The sequence below is a fragment of the Dermochelys coriacea genome, chromosome 3 (genome assembly GCF_009764565.3).
Source record: "Dermochelys coriacea isolate rDerCor1 chromosome 3, rDerCor1.pri.v4, whole genome shotgun sequence".
NCBI lineage: Eukaryota > Metazoa > Chordata > Testudines > Dermochelyidae > Dermochelys > Dermochelys coriacea.
Window position 1 is genome coordinate 2225247 of NC_050070.1, and position 15306 is coordinate 2240552.

A 15306-nucleotide genomic window follows, 5' to 3' on the forward strand; every position below is an offset into this window, starting at 1 on the left:
CCTATTAATTTCATTTGGTGACCCCTAATTCTTGTGTTATGAGAAGGAGTTATTACACTTCCTTATTTACTTTCTGTACACCAGTCATGATTTTATAGATCTCTATCATATCCCCTTAGTTGTCTCTTTTCTAAGATGAAAAGTCCCAATCTTAACAATCTCTCCTCATATGGAAGCTGTTCTATACCTCTTAATCATTTTTTTGCCCCTTTCTGTACCTTTTCCAATTCCAATATATCTTTTTTGAGATGGGGCGACCATATCTGCACACAGTATTCAAGATGTGGGTGTACCATGGATTTATATAGAGGCAATATGATATTTTCTGTCTTATTATCTATCCCTTTCCTAATGATTCCCAAAATTCTGTTAACTTTTTTGACTGCTGCTGCACATTGAATGTATGTTTGCAGAGAACTATCCACAATGACTCCAAAATCTCTTTCTTGAGTGGTAACAGTTAATTTAGACCCCATCATTTTATATGTAGAGTTGGGATTATGTTTTCCAATGTGCATTACTTTGCATTTATCAACACTGAACTTCAGCTGCCACTTTGTTGTCCAATCTTTTGTGAGTTTTGTGTGATCCCTTTATAATTCTTCACAGTCTGCTTTGGATTTAACTATCTTGAGTAGTTTTGTATCATCTGCAAATTTTGCCATCCCACTGTTTACCCCTTTTTTCCAGATCATTTATGAATATATTGAACAGTACTGGTCCCAGTACGGACCCTTGGTGAACACCAGTATTTACCTCTCTCCATTCTGAAAATTGGTCATTTATGCCTAGCCTTTGTTTCCTATCTTTTAACCAGTTACTGATCCCTGAGAGGATCTTCCCTCTTATCCATAACAGCTTTCTTTGCTTAAGAACCTTTGGTAAGTGTATCACCATCAGTGACATCCGATGAAATGAGCTGTAGCTCACAAAAGCTTATGCTCAAATAAATTTGTTAGTCTCTAAGGTGCCACAAGTACTCTTTTTCTTTTTGCGAATACAGACTAACACGGCTGCTACTCTGAAACCTGTCATTATGCAAGGCACTGAATTTAGCTGTATGGAGTGGAAATCTATCAACTTCATGAAAAAACTCGTACAGATACAGACATCATCTTCCTCTCCAAATGCAGACAGTTGGACATCATACCAAAAGGACTGAAGATAAAAAATCCATTACAATCTACATACCACACAGACTATGCTGACAGCTTGTGCCACACACTCTCAAAGAAACTGCGGAACAACCTGATCAACATCCTCTACAGAAAACAGGGAAAGATTAAGAATGAGCTCTCGAAACTGGATACTCTCATAAAAAAACAACCTTCCACTCAAACTTCCTCGTGGCTGGACTTTACAAAAACTAGACAAGCCATTTACAACACACACTTTGCTTCTCTACAAAAGAAAAAGGACACTATCTAAACTACTACATGCCCCAAGGGGCCACAACAGTGGTTCCCTTAACCCACCCAGCAATATTGTTAATCTATCCAACTATACTCTTAGCCCAGCAGAAGAATCTGTCTTATCTCGGGGCCTCTCCTTTTGCCCCTCCAGCCCCACGAACATGATACAGTTCTGTGGTGACCTAGAATCCTATTTTCGACGTCTCCGACTCAAGGAATACTTCCAACACACCTCTGAACAACATACTAACCCACAGAGACCTTCCTACCAACACTACAAAAAGAAGGATAGGAATGCATCCGATGAAGTGAGCTGTAGCTCACGAAAGCTTATGCTCAAATAAATTTGTTCATCTCTAAGGTGCCACAAGTACTCCTTTTCTTTTTGCGAATACAGACTAACACGGCTGCTTCTCTGAAAAGTGACATCAGTGTATGTGTGATCTTTACTTCAGGGTTTGCAGTAATGTGAAAAGCCTGAAAAGTCCATCTTAATTACTGTCATTGGTACTATGTTTGTATCCAATTGTGAGTTGTTCATGTACTGTTGTTTTTATCTCTGCTTTTTACGAAATTGCTAGTATTCCCTGAGATCAGCATACATCATCTGTTCACAATGTAGTTTCTAGAGGATGATAGCTTACTTTTAGCCTACACTGTGATATTCCCAGGAAGCCAGACTGCCTAAACAGGCCAGCATGTGTGTTTTGCTCTCTCTTCAGAGGTTATAAACAGTGTAATTGCCCACAGTTATAAGTTACCACACAGCCCTTTATAAGCAAGCATATTTATTCCTAAAGTGAAAACATTACAAAAAAACATTAAAAACAATGTAAGTTCCTATATGCACACTAAAAGCTTTCCAGAGATCACCCATCACTCTTATGGGGCCTCAGGAGGCAAAGTCTTTCCATCCTTCCTACAAAGGATTGGGGTCCCCCATGTACAGAAAGTCCTGTGTTTGCTGCATCAGAAAGAAGACCCTAAATCAGTTTAAACTCAGACTATTTATCCAGAAGTCTTTCCTTGTTCTGTTGGTCTCTGTAGAATTCAGTTTGTACAGTATATGCAAGTCTCTCAGGTGTTACCTTTCTGGAGGTGTTACAACTTGAGTGAATTTGCCTAATTATTTCCCACTGTTCAGAGCTCCAGAAGGGCTGTGGTCATCCTCCCCCATGTAATTACATGCCATCCCTGGTCTGCAATAATACATAAAGATCTCTCAAAGATATACCAGGAAAATGTCATATCTGCCACATCCTCCACACTGTCATGATATAGGGATATATGTAGAAAGCTCTCCAGTATAATTTATTATGTAAAGAATGGTTCCCAAAGAGTATCATGTGAACACATCTGAATTTTGTGCAGAGAAGAATTCATCACACCAATATCTAAGTTTGATCCCTAACTTTTAGACACTAGAATCACTATGGGCTTCTCTACATACTGTTAGCAGATTAACTAAATTCCCATTATTCTTTATAGGTGAACCAAATTCCCATGAGTCTTTGTGCTTAAACTGAAATTGTGATTGATGAGGGGCAAATATTTTCTATAACTGATAATGACCTACTGAGAAATGCTTTAAGCTTGTCAGGAATTACTGGCTGTTACAGGTGTTTTCTGCCATAACCACTTGAACAGATGTCCTTATCTTATCAATGTGTAAATCAAGTCACCATCCACAGGTGACTAGGTGGTTTTCACTGTGTCTGTATAGTCTATAAGGGAGTGAGTTTCTGAGAGCTAGTTGGAATAGACCAAGCCTCTTAGCTGCTCCCCAGATTGGTTTGGTAAATATAACTTTCCTTTCTGTACTACCTGAAGTCTTATTAATAATCAAAATTGAATCCTAACCCCACCAAAAGATGTACTGCTTCAACTATACTGATAGAGTTAAAGTGGTACTACCCACCCCTACCATAGATGCAGTTGCACCAGTATAAAGGTGCATTATCCAATAAGAATAGGACTATTTCCACACAGAAAAAGAAATAAGCAATACCAATTGAGACCTTTATACCGATATATTTGTGTCCACACCAGGAACTATACCAGTATAACTATTTCAGTAAAAAAAAATCACACCCATAACCAAAATAGTTATACTGGTACAAATGATGTGTAGATAAGCCCTATGAAGGAGCAAGGAGCTGGAAGAGCATTCTAGGGATTGAAGTGTGATGCTGTGGCCAAAAGAGCTAAGACCATCCTTGGAAGTAGAAACAGGGGAGTAGTGAGTAGAGGTAGGGAGGTTATATGACCTCTGCGTATAGCTTTGGTGAGACAGATACTGGAATACTGCTTACAGTTCTGGTGTCCATATGTTTAAAAGGATGCCGAAAAACTGGAAAGGGAGCAGAAAAGAGCCAAAAATTGATGGATTCTCTATTTCTCGATGTCTTTGAATCAAAACTGGATGCCTTTCAGGAAGATATGCTTTAGCCAAATACAACTTATTGGGGCAATTGGGTAAAGTGTGATGCCCTGTGTTCTACATGTCAGACCAGATGATCTAGAGGTCCCTTCTGATCAAACTCTATGAATCTATGGAAGGTTATCTTTGATATATGGTTGCACTGACAAATGACAGGCTGAGTACACTTCTTACTTTTCTGCTTTACCTTCAACTGGGCTTTACTGTAAGTCCTCATGCAGGCAGAACAGACTCCGTCAACTGTTCCTACCTCTAGCACGGCTGGATTTTGCCCAATATTGCAGAATTAGCTTTACATTTTAATTTAGACTAAATTTAACTGAAAATGCTTAAAAATAGTTTGAAATTGGTAAGTTCAGACTGAAAAGAGGGATCTTTGGCTCAAAAGGCTTGCAAGGCCTTTTGATAAGGTTCTACAGGCAAGTTTCACAGAAAAGTGCTTAGTCCCAGCTACAAAGAAATCTCTGATTTATTTACACCCAACAGTCATTCAGGGGAAACCCAACATTAGACATGAAGGGAATATAAAAAATGCTGACAACGTTTTGTCAGGTAAATTTTAGCTCTCCTTCAGAGGGTGGCTGCTTCAGTAACACAAAGCCCTCTGCAAACTTACTGTGGCACTGGTTCAGTACTAACAGTTGGCAAAATCACACTCCCTGAATCCAAAAGCATCTGGGAGTTCAATACATGTCTCCCAATAAAGTATTATTAAATGATGCAAGGGGATAACTTCAAAGTCTTACAACTACTGTTCTTTGACATATGTGTGCAATGTTGTAGCCGTGTTGGTCCCAGAATATGAGAGACGCAAGGTGAGTGAGACAATATTTTTTATTGGACCAAACTTCTGTTCGTGAAGGTATATAGTGTATCTTTGATGTATAGAGCTGTTGTTGTTGTTTCCAACAACCTGGATCCAGCCCTCCCATTTATTGCTAAGCACATCTTTTAACCCTCCTGCATCGCTTGTGGGTGCCACAGATATAAATACAACACATGTTAAGAATTCAGAGGCCACTAAATCTTTTAGAACTGTGCTGTCCAGTTAAATAATGGTGGTACAGTTTAAACAGCGGTTCTGCCAAAGGGCCTGAAAATGCCTTTTTTTTTTTTTTTTTTTTTTTTAAGTCTAACAGCTTGCAATGTTTGCTATTATATATGGAAACTAATTAAACTGCCGAAATCAGGACAAACACACATTTTGATGTTCTGAGTGTTATTCTGAAAATGTTCAAAAGGAACTCTTATGTATAATATTAATTTAGAAGCATCCTCCAGTATTTTAAAACAAGTCACTTTACCTTTGAGATGACTTGTCACAATTTTCCGCCCACTGAGTATTTGAAAGATAATAAATTTTTGATGAGATGCTCTTAACTGACCTAATATTCTGCAGACTGGCAGTAAGAAACAAAGAAGGGACAGTTAAAGGAAAAATGGAGCTTTACTGAGGTATAAAGCTTTCAGTTCCTTTTCAAATATTTTGAGATATAACTCAACACATCTTTATTTACACATCATTCTCTATTTCCAAAACAAAGTGCCTTCCATACCAAAGAATATTTCCACAATTTCAGTCTTTAGATCTCAATGTCAGTTAACCAAGTTTTCCATCCTTCTCTCTCTCTGCAACAGAAAGTGATATCCTAACCTCTAAAACTACATATTGTATAAGTGGAGAATTTTTTCTACAAACTAATATCTCACTGTAAACATGCTTTCCCTAATATTCAGCCTAAACTGAAGTAAATGGGGCTGCAAAGGTATGAAGAATTTGGCCTACAAGAATCTATGAAATCAACCTAAAATGAGCCATATCTGTCAACAAATTTGGATTTAAATATTTACTAATTGTTGATGTGTCTCAACTTCAGCAGCTTGTTTAGACAAAACAAATGAAAAACAAAAACAAACTTTAGATTTACCGGAAACCAGAAGTAGATGGTGTGCTAACGTTACCTCACTGACAGACAGAAACAAGGAGATAATTATAACAGTACTTTGCATTAGCAAATTGAAAATAAATTAGATTAAAAACCTTTTGTAATTTAAGGAAAGAACCCTTTTTCTGCACTGATTCTCTAATTGACTTCAACTTCAACCTCCTCTCTGGCTGCTATTAAAGCATCGCCGTGTCTTGTAAAAGTCCCCTTGTGCCATCTGTCCCACTCCCCCAACCAACTCTCTTAATTTTTATCCTTCTTTGGCTGTCTTTAGTGCAGAGTTATCTACACAAGAATTAACTCCTCTAGAATTAGTCTAGCTCAAATTAGAGCAGATACTGCAAAATAAACATTCAAGCTAAATGGAGTGATTGGATTAACTGCAGAGAGCAAGTGTGATGAAGTTATGCTAACTCAGGCTCATAACAAACGTAATCAAATTATGATCACTTGCACCTAAAGCTTCCACTAGTTCTGTTTTTAGTTTGGTGATCAATTCCTCTTTCAACGTAAGGTCTAATATGGCATTCTCCACGTTCGATGCAACGCTTTTTGAGAAAAATAGATAATCTTATTTGAGATAGAATGCTGCTCCTCCCCTTTTCCCAGTTTATCATTCCGAAATAGGTTTTAACCATAGATTTTATCATTTCTATTGTGCAAAATTTCCCAGCCACCTTCCTTCCAAAGCTTTCACAGCCCCGCAGACTATAGCAAGTGTGGGTCTGAGTAATCAGTGACTCAGCTCTCCATAAATGACTTTATGCTCCTGGAGTAGGCAAGAGGGCATACCTGAGCAAATTAATTGTTAAAATACACCTCTAACCCAATATAACACGAATTCAGATATTACCCGGTAAAGCAAAAATGGTTTCCTGTCTCATCTACAATATTGGTTCACAAACTGGGGTTGCGACCCAGTGTGTGCCTGCAAGTTGCGAACTCCGACCCCTGCGCCGGGCTGTGAGTCCCGACTGTGACGTATGGCTGCGAACCCCGACTCCTGTGTGGAGCTGCAGGGCTAAAGGCTAAAAGCCCTGACCCCAGCGTGTGGCTGCGAGCCCCGACCCTGACAGGGACGCGTGGCTGCGAGCCCCGACCCTGGTGTGCAGCTGCGAGCCCTGAACCTGACAGGGACACGTGGCTGCGAGCCCTGACCCAGCGCGCGGCTGAGAGCCCCGACCCCAACAGGGATGCGTGGCTCCAGGCCCGATCCCTGAGCGTGGCTGCGAGCCCCGACCCAATAGGGACACGTGGCTGCAAGCCCTGACCCTGGTGCACGGCTGCGAGCTCCAACCCCAGGCTGTGAGCTCCGACAGGGATGCATGACTGTGAGCCCTGACCCCGGCACACGGCTGCGAGCCCCGACCCTGACAGGAATGCGTGGCTCCAGGACCAACCCCTGCGCGCCTGCAAGCCCTTACCCTGGTGCACGGCTGTGAGCCCCAACGCCGACAGCGACACATGGCTGCAAGTCCCGACCCCCGGCTTCATGTGGAGGACGACATCAGATGCGCCCTTTCTAAAACAACAGGTTTCAGAGTAGCAGCCGTGTTAGTCTGTATTCGCAAAAAGAAAAGGAGTACTTGTGGCACCTTAGAGACTAACAAATTTATTTGAGCATAAGCTTTCGTGAGCTACAGCAGTGAGCTGTAGCTCACGAAAGCTTATGCTCAAATAAATTTGTTAGTCTCTATGGTGCCACAAGTACTCCTTTTCCTTTCTAAAACAACACCAAGAATAAAACTTCTTGTGTCAAATACTGTATTAATAATGGAAGTGCTCGAGGCCAAAGCAAGTTCGATATAACGCAGTTTCACCTATAACGCAGTAAGATTTTTTGGCTCCCGAGGGCTGCGTTATATAGGGGGAGAGGTGTATATTTGATAAAACTGAAAAGTCCTACTGCACATGCAATTACTGAATTTAATTTTTCATATCATTAATAGCACTGAGCTTCTTTTCTTTAAATCTGCTCTTTAAGTCTCAGTGAAACATAGACAAATATCCAAGTTTCCAGATTCAACTGTTTTCGGTTTGAGTGCAGAATTTCTGATTCAAACAAAAAATGGATTAACTGATTTTGCCTACTATTCCTAAAAACTTCATCTCTGAGCTGTGAACAAACATGAGAAATGTAGACTAAAGTTATGAGCAACTGAAAAAGAAGGGTTGGATGAATGTTGCAGAAAATAAAGGAGTTTATTCCAGACAGCATGGCAGATGGTGTGAAGTCAAGAGTGGAAGAAAGAAATGAAGGGAACAGTTAGATAAGAGGCTTGAGCAAAGTGAAGTGCACAGGGAGAATGGAGGAGAGGAGCACCCTAGGAAGACATGTGGGCTGAGATGTAGGCAAGAGTGTAGCTTTCAAGAGAAAAACAAGGAGTTTAAACTTGATTCAAAGTCATGGGTCAAGGGATTTGAAAGAGGAAGAATGCAAAAGAAGAAAGGGATTTTAACTTTTGACAATGATGGCAAGGATTGCAAGGGAGTAAAGTGAGAACCAGTCTGCTCAGAGAGAAGAGTTAGTTACTGTAAAAACAAGAAGAGTTGACCAAAGACTGGACAAATATTTTTAGAAGGGATATGGAGTGAAAGAACAGGCCAACAAATCAAAATCTATTCAAAATTTATAGTCCTCTTCTCATTTGACTTGTTTCCCTCAGTTCAGTCCTACAGTCTAACTACTGTTAATACAATGATAGCCTGCCACTAGCTTAAGCTACATATGGTCCAAGCAAAGATTACTTTTCCCCTAAACCTTTTCTATTTCCATTCTCCACTGTAGTAAACACCATTCCCCCCTATCAATCAGGTTCACAAACTGGGCATAATTTGTCTCCTCCCTCTCCTTCCCCTCATACCAATGCTGTCACCAAATGTTGATCCTGCTTCCTCCATAACCTACAAAAAAATCTGGTCCTTCTCTTCCTGCCCTCTCTTGAATTTAGATGCATTTTTATTCCCCTGGTTGGTTTAGCCCTGAGTTTCTTTTGGATGCTGTGAATGTATTCTGAATGACAAGGAAGCACTCCTGTGATGTATGCTACTGTTTACTAAGCATTTACCTGAAACCATCAATCTCATTGTGTTTAGTTTTATGCTAACAGCCCAAACACTGGCAAAGTTTACTACAGCAGCTGGAATTAAATGTCACATTGGCATACAATTATTTGTTTATTATGGTTGTTAATTACTTTTTAAATTTCCACTACAAAATGATCCATATAAACTTAAATTCATCACATCACCAGATGAAACTTCAACATTTCTGCAAATTTTAAATAGCACCTATTTACCTTTTAACCTATAAAACAGTCAATATCATTATTTTACTCAGATTTAAACATGTTGAAGTTTTCCAGTTAAGAAGCACTCAGAAAAAAGGTTACCCATTTTTAATAAATGACATTGGCAAGGGGCTATGATTTAATTTTTAATGTTTCATATAATATTTTGTTCCAAAGTTGTTAGATAGTAATGAACATTGTAAAGGCTGCAGACTAGTTCACAACTGGCCAAAGATAGATGGGAAATGAGCAAACACACCTGATTGGAATCAACGTGAACAAGCACTCGAAGAAGAACCGGGTTTTATGACACCCAGTCCAGTGTCCTCACTGTTGGACTACACTATCCCTTGTCTAAAACTTTTGGAGTTTCCCATATCACAACCTATACAAAAGAGTGAAGTGTATTAAGATAAGCAGTTTTGTAGGTTTCACAAAGGTTCGATATGTGACTCTGAAGATTAAGTTATTATTTAAATGGGAATGTACTCATTTGAATTGAAACATGATATTGCATGTTAGGGCAAGAGCAAGAACAGATCAAATGAAATCATCTTTAAAGAGGATGATAATTAGTTGAAAAATGTGTTAACAGGTATTGGTAGTAATTTGGACATCCACTTGAAAGAAAACTGAAATGGTTAAGTATCCTTGAAATATTAGTGGCATTTCATTTAATAAATTAAAGATCCTGGTCTTGGTTGTGAGGGTTTCCATCTGTGCTGTTCTGCAGCAGAATATGTCATCTGAGTAGCTGGGTAGTATTAGGCCACGTTTTGAAGGGAATGGATTACAGGGCCTGGCTGGAGTTAATGTGATGCACTAAGTGAAGCTATCCAATGGTGAATGTGTTTTATATAAAGAAAGACGGGGGAAATTCAACCACTAATGTTACATAAGTTCTTGGCACAGATTCATTTGATCCATTAAATCAATTAATGTCTCCCAGCAGAGGACAGAAATAATTCAATGTACTTGTTAATCTGTGCCATAGGTAAAACTTCCACTGGTAGTTTTGGAATTAGATCCTGAAACCTTTATTTACACAGTCATATTAACTTGAAACTACTTGCATACATTCTTTTCATGTAGAATCACAGAATAAGGCCCTTCTTTCTGAAGAAGTTATACGTTATAGTACTGTTTTTTCTTTGTAAAAGCTTGCTGGTATCAAAATGGAGGAACTCGTGAAAAAATTCAAAGAAGAAAATATGAACTGACATTGATCCATGATGATCTCGGAATTATGTGAAAATCTAAACAACACAGACAGTAAGTATCACTTGCCACCAGACTGGGCAGCATCCCCACCGCAGCAAATCTCGCCTACGAGCTTAACAGCTCAAGCTGGTTTTCCACAACATGTCTCAGCCAGTCCCTGTGGTTAACTATTGTTTCTAATATTATGGACAATTTGTTTCCTGCTTGTTTTGTTAACATGGGGAGTCATTAATTTACGATAACATACCACTTCTGACTCTGAAAGAAGAGTAGCACGAATAGAAATGTTCTTTTTATGAAAACCTAATTTAACAGAAAAAAGTAGAACAATGATATCCCATTAAAATCAGATCCAGCAACTCCTGCTGCAGAGGATTAAAACCACTGTAAGCATGCGATACAAAACATTGATACAAAAACTGGAAAAGAATCATGTGGCCAAGAATGCATTAGTATAGCATAAAACTATAGCTTTCAAAAAGTTCAAGAATGGACTATATAGTAGGTATCATTTCCTATTCCTACTTACATTCATGTCAAGCTACAGTATCTTCTGTGTTCTTTATAAGGGGAAGACAGATCAGCATTCCACTATATTATAATCATCATCACTTCTGTACTACTCTTACCTTTCCAATATTCTGTATTTTGACCGATTAGCCTCCAGCTCTTCTTCACTGATTGTCAAAACTGTTGAAAGGGGATGATAAAAGGGCCAGTCAATCAAAATCACAAGGCATGGGAGAATAACATGAGGGGGAAAGGAGTCCAAGAGAGCTGGCTGTATTTTAAAGAAACCTTATTGAGGTTACAGGAACAAACCATCTCAATGTGTAAAAGAATAGTAAATATGGCAGGTGACTAGCTTGGCTTAACAGTGAAATCCTTGCTGCTCTTAAACCCACAAAAAAAAAAGCTTATAAGAAGTGGAAGATTGCACAAAAGACCAGGGAGGAGTATAAAATTATTGTTCAGGCATGCAGGAGTGAAATCAGGAAAGCCAAATCACACTTGGAGTTGCAGCTAGCAAGAGATGTTAAGAGTAACAAGAAGAAAGTCAAGGAAAGTGTGGGCTCCTTACTGAATGAGGGAGGCAACCTAGTGACAGAGGATGTGGAAAAAGCTAATGTACTCAATGCTTTTTTTGCCTCTGTCTTCATGAACAAGGTCAGTCCCAGACAGCTGCACTGTGCAGCACAACGTGGGGAGGAAGTGACAAGCCCTCTGTGGAGACAGAAGTGATTCAGGACTGTTTAGAAAAACTGGATGAGCACAAGCCCATGGGACCAGGTGCACTGCAACCAAGTGTGCTAAAGGAGTTGGCGGATGCGATTGCAGAGCCATTGACCATTATCTTTGAAAACTCATGGCGATCAGGGGAGGTCCCGGATGACTGGAGAGGAAAGTGATCAGGAACAGTCAGCATGGATTCACCAAGGGCAAGTCATGCCTGACTAACTTAATTGCCTTCTATGACGAGATAACTGGCTCTGTGGATGAGGGGAAAGCAATGGATGTGTTATTCCTTGACTTTAGAAAAGCTTTCGATATGGCCTCCCACAGTATTCTTGCCAGCAAGTTAAAGTAGTATGGATTGGATGAATGGACTATGAGATGGATAGAAAGCTGGCTAGATCGTTGGGCTCCATGGGTAATGAGCAATGGCTACATGTCTAGTTGGCAGCTGGTATCAAGCGGAGTGCCCCAAGGGTTGGTCCTGGGACTGGTTTTGTTCAGTATCTTCATTAATGATCTGGAGGATGGTGTGGATTGCACCCTCAGCAAGTTTTCAGATGACACTAAACTGGAAGGAGAGGTAGATACACTGGAGGGTAGGGATAGGATACAGAGGGACCTAGACAAATTAGAGGATTGGGCCAAAAGAAATCTGATGAGGTTCAACAAGGACAAGTGCAGAGTCCTGCACTTAGGACGGAAGAATCCCATACACTGCTACAGACTAGGAACCAAGCGGCTAGGCAGCAGTTCTGCAGAAAAGGACCTAGGGGTTACAGTGGATGAGAAGCTGGATATGAGTCAACAGTGTGCCCTTGTTGCCAAGAAGGCTCACGGCATTTTGGGCTGTATAAGTAGGGGCATTGCCACCAGTTAAAGGGACGTGATCATTCCTCTCTATTCGACATTGGTGAGGCCTCATCGGGAGTACTGTGTCCAGTTTTGGGCCCCACACTACAAGGAGGATGTGGAAAAATTGGAAAGAGGCCAGCAGAAGGCAACAAAAACGATTAGGGGGCTGGAGCATATGACTTATGAGGAGAGGTTGGGGGAACTGGGATGGTTTAGTCTGCGGAAGAGAAGAATGAGGGGGGATTTGATAGCTGCTTTCAACTACCTAAAGGGGGGTTCAAAAGAGTATGGATCTAGACTGTTCTCAGTGGTACCAGATGACAGAACAAGGAGTAATGGTCTCAAGTTGCAGTGGGGGAGGTTTAGGTTAGATGTTAAGAAAAACTTTTTCACTAGGAGGGTGGTGGAATGGGTTACCTAGGGAGGTGGTGGAATCTCCTTCCTTAGAGGTTTTGAAGGTCAGGCTTGACAAAGCCCTGGCTGGGATGATTTAGTTGGGGATTGGTCCTGCTTTGAGACGGGAGTTGGACTAGATGACCTCCTGAGGTCCCTTCCAACCCTGATATTCTATTATTCTAAGGTTGAAGTGAAACCTTTTAATATTAAGCTTTCAAAGACAGAGACACTAAAATTTGGATATCCTGGTTTTCAATTCAGAGACTAAAAAGAAGAGAAAACCTCTTTCAGAAAGAAAGAAATCTTTCTGACAAGGACAAATGAAAACAGCAATGGTACTAACTTCATCCAGTCTTAAAGCTGCAGTGTTGGTGTCCTTACTGAATATCGTATGAAACTAGAGTCCTCGGTTTTATATAAATTATGTCCCCATAGCTTTGCTTCTCTTCCCTTGTTTTTCTCTGAATCATTTTGCTTAATTTTTGGAGACATGAAAAACCTGTGACTTTTGCAAAAGTTAGTGTGGTATTAACTATTGTCTCTTTACAGTCAAGCTTCTTACATGTATATGCTGACACAATTTCACAATTTCAATTATCTCATGAATTCTGATTTTGATGTCCAGAACTGATAAGATAAAGAAGCAAAAATAAAAGATTGATCACAGATGTGTCCAAATTGTAACAATATGACAATGTGTCTTTGGTAAAACCAATCTGCCAACTTCACAATAAAGCCACATTGAAACCATAGAGATAACACCACTGAAAGAAAAGCATAGGAGACCAATCAGTGAGACAAAAATAAATAACTTGTGAAGCCAAGGTCCACATAGAGTCATAGAATCATAGAATATCAGGGTTGGAAGGGACCCCAGAAGGTCATCTAGTCCAACCCCCTGCTCAAAGCAGGACCAAGTCCCAGTTAAATCATCCTAGCCAGGGCTTTGTCAAGCCTGACCTTAAAAACCTCTAAGGAAGGAGATTCTACCACCTCCCTAGGTAACGCATTCCAGTGTTTCACCACCCTCTTAGTGAAAAAGTTTTTCCTAATATCCAATCTAAACCTCCCCCATTGCAACTTGAGACCATTACTCCTCGTTCTGTCATCTGCTACCATTGAGAACAGTCTAGAGCCATCCTCTTTGAAACCCCCTTTCAGGTAGTAAAGCAAGCCACAATTTTACACCACAGCAAGCCACAATTTTACACCAGGCTCAGGGTCAACCACCACCATCGGATACTTTAAGAGTGTTCTATAAAATATGAACTCAGAAATAATTACAGCCTTTAAATGACAGTTTTGTTTATGACAGGTTTCAGAGTAGCAGCCATGTTAGTGTGTATCCTCAAAAAGAAAAAGGAATACTTGTGGCACCTTACAGACTAACAAATTTATTTGAGCATAAGTTTCGTGAGCTACATTCAGCTGCATACATCGGATGCATGCAGTTGACAATACAGTGGGGGAGATTTTATATACACAGAGAACATGAAACAATGGGTGTTACCATACACATTGTAACAAGAATGATCAGGTAAGGTGAGCTATTACCAGCAGGAGAGAAAAAAAACCCTTTTGTAGTGATAATCAAGGTGGGCCATTTCCAGCAGTTGACAAGAATGTCTGAGGAACAGCGGGAGGGGGGAGGAGGAGGAAAGCGGGGGAGAGGAAATAAACATGAGGAAATAGTTTTACTTTGTGTAATAACCCATCCACTCCCAGTCTTTATTCAAGCCTAAGTTAATTGTATCCAGTTTGCAAATTAATTCTAATTCAGCAGTCTCTCGTTGGAGTCTGTTTTTGAAGTTTTTTTGTTGAAGAATTGCCACTTTTAGGTCTTAAGGAAAAGGAGTACTTGTGGCACCTAAATTTGTTAGTCTCTAAGATGCCACAAGTCCTCCTTTTCTTTTTGCGAATACAGACTAACACGGCTGCTACTCTGAAACCTGTCACTTTTAGGTCTGTGATCGAGTGACCAGAGAGATTGAAGTGTTCCCCAACTGGTTTTTGAATGTTATAATTCTTGACGTCTGATTTGTGTCCATTTATTCTTTTACGTAGAGACTGTGTGGTTTGGCCAATGTACATGGCAGAGGGGCATTGCTGGCACATGATGACATATATCACATTGGTAGATGTGCAGGTGAACGAGCCTCTGATAGTGTGGCTGATGTGATTAGGCCCTATGATGGTGTCCCCTGAATAGATATGTGGACAGAGTTGGCAACGGGCTTTGTTGCAAGGATAGGTTCCTGGGTTAGTTTTTGTTATGTGGTTGCTGGTGAGTATTTGCTTCAGATTGGGGGGCTGTCTGTAAGCAAGGACTGGCCTGTCTCCGAAGATCTGTGAGAGTCACGGGTCGTCTTTCAGGATAGGTTGTAGATCCTCGATGATGCGTTGGAGAGGTTTTAGTTGGGGGCTGAAGGTGATGGCTAGTGGCGTTCTGTTATTTTCTTTGTTGAGCCTATCCTGTAGTAGGTAACTTCTGGCTACTCTTCTGGCTCTGTCAA

General features: G+C 40.3%; 1 protein-coding gene and 1 long non-coding RNA gene across 30 annotated transcripts in view; both read right to left on the reverse strand.

Annotated features, from left to right (window-relative positions):
• DTNB (dystrobrevin beta) overlaps window positions 1-15306 on the reverse strand; it is a 412789-nt gene that overhangs the window by 213512 nt on the left and 183971 nt on the right. The window lies entirely within an intron of this gene.
• LOC122459141 lies at window positions 1841-7388 on the reverse strand. The gene is made up of 3 exons (XR_006279639.1): window positions 7195-7388; window positions 6800-6801; window positions 1841-6118 (listed from the first exon to the last, which is right to left on the reverse strand). It is a non-coding gene; the product is annotated as an uncharacterized LOC122459141 (long non-coding RNA).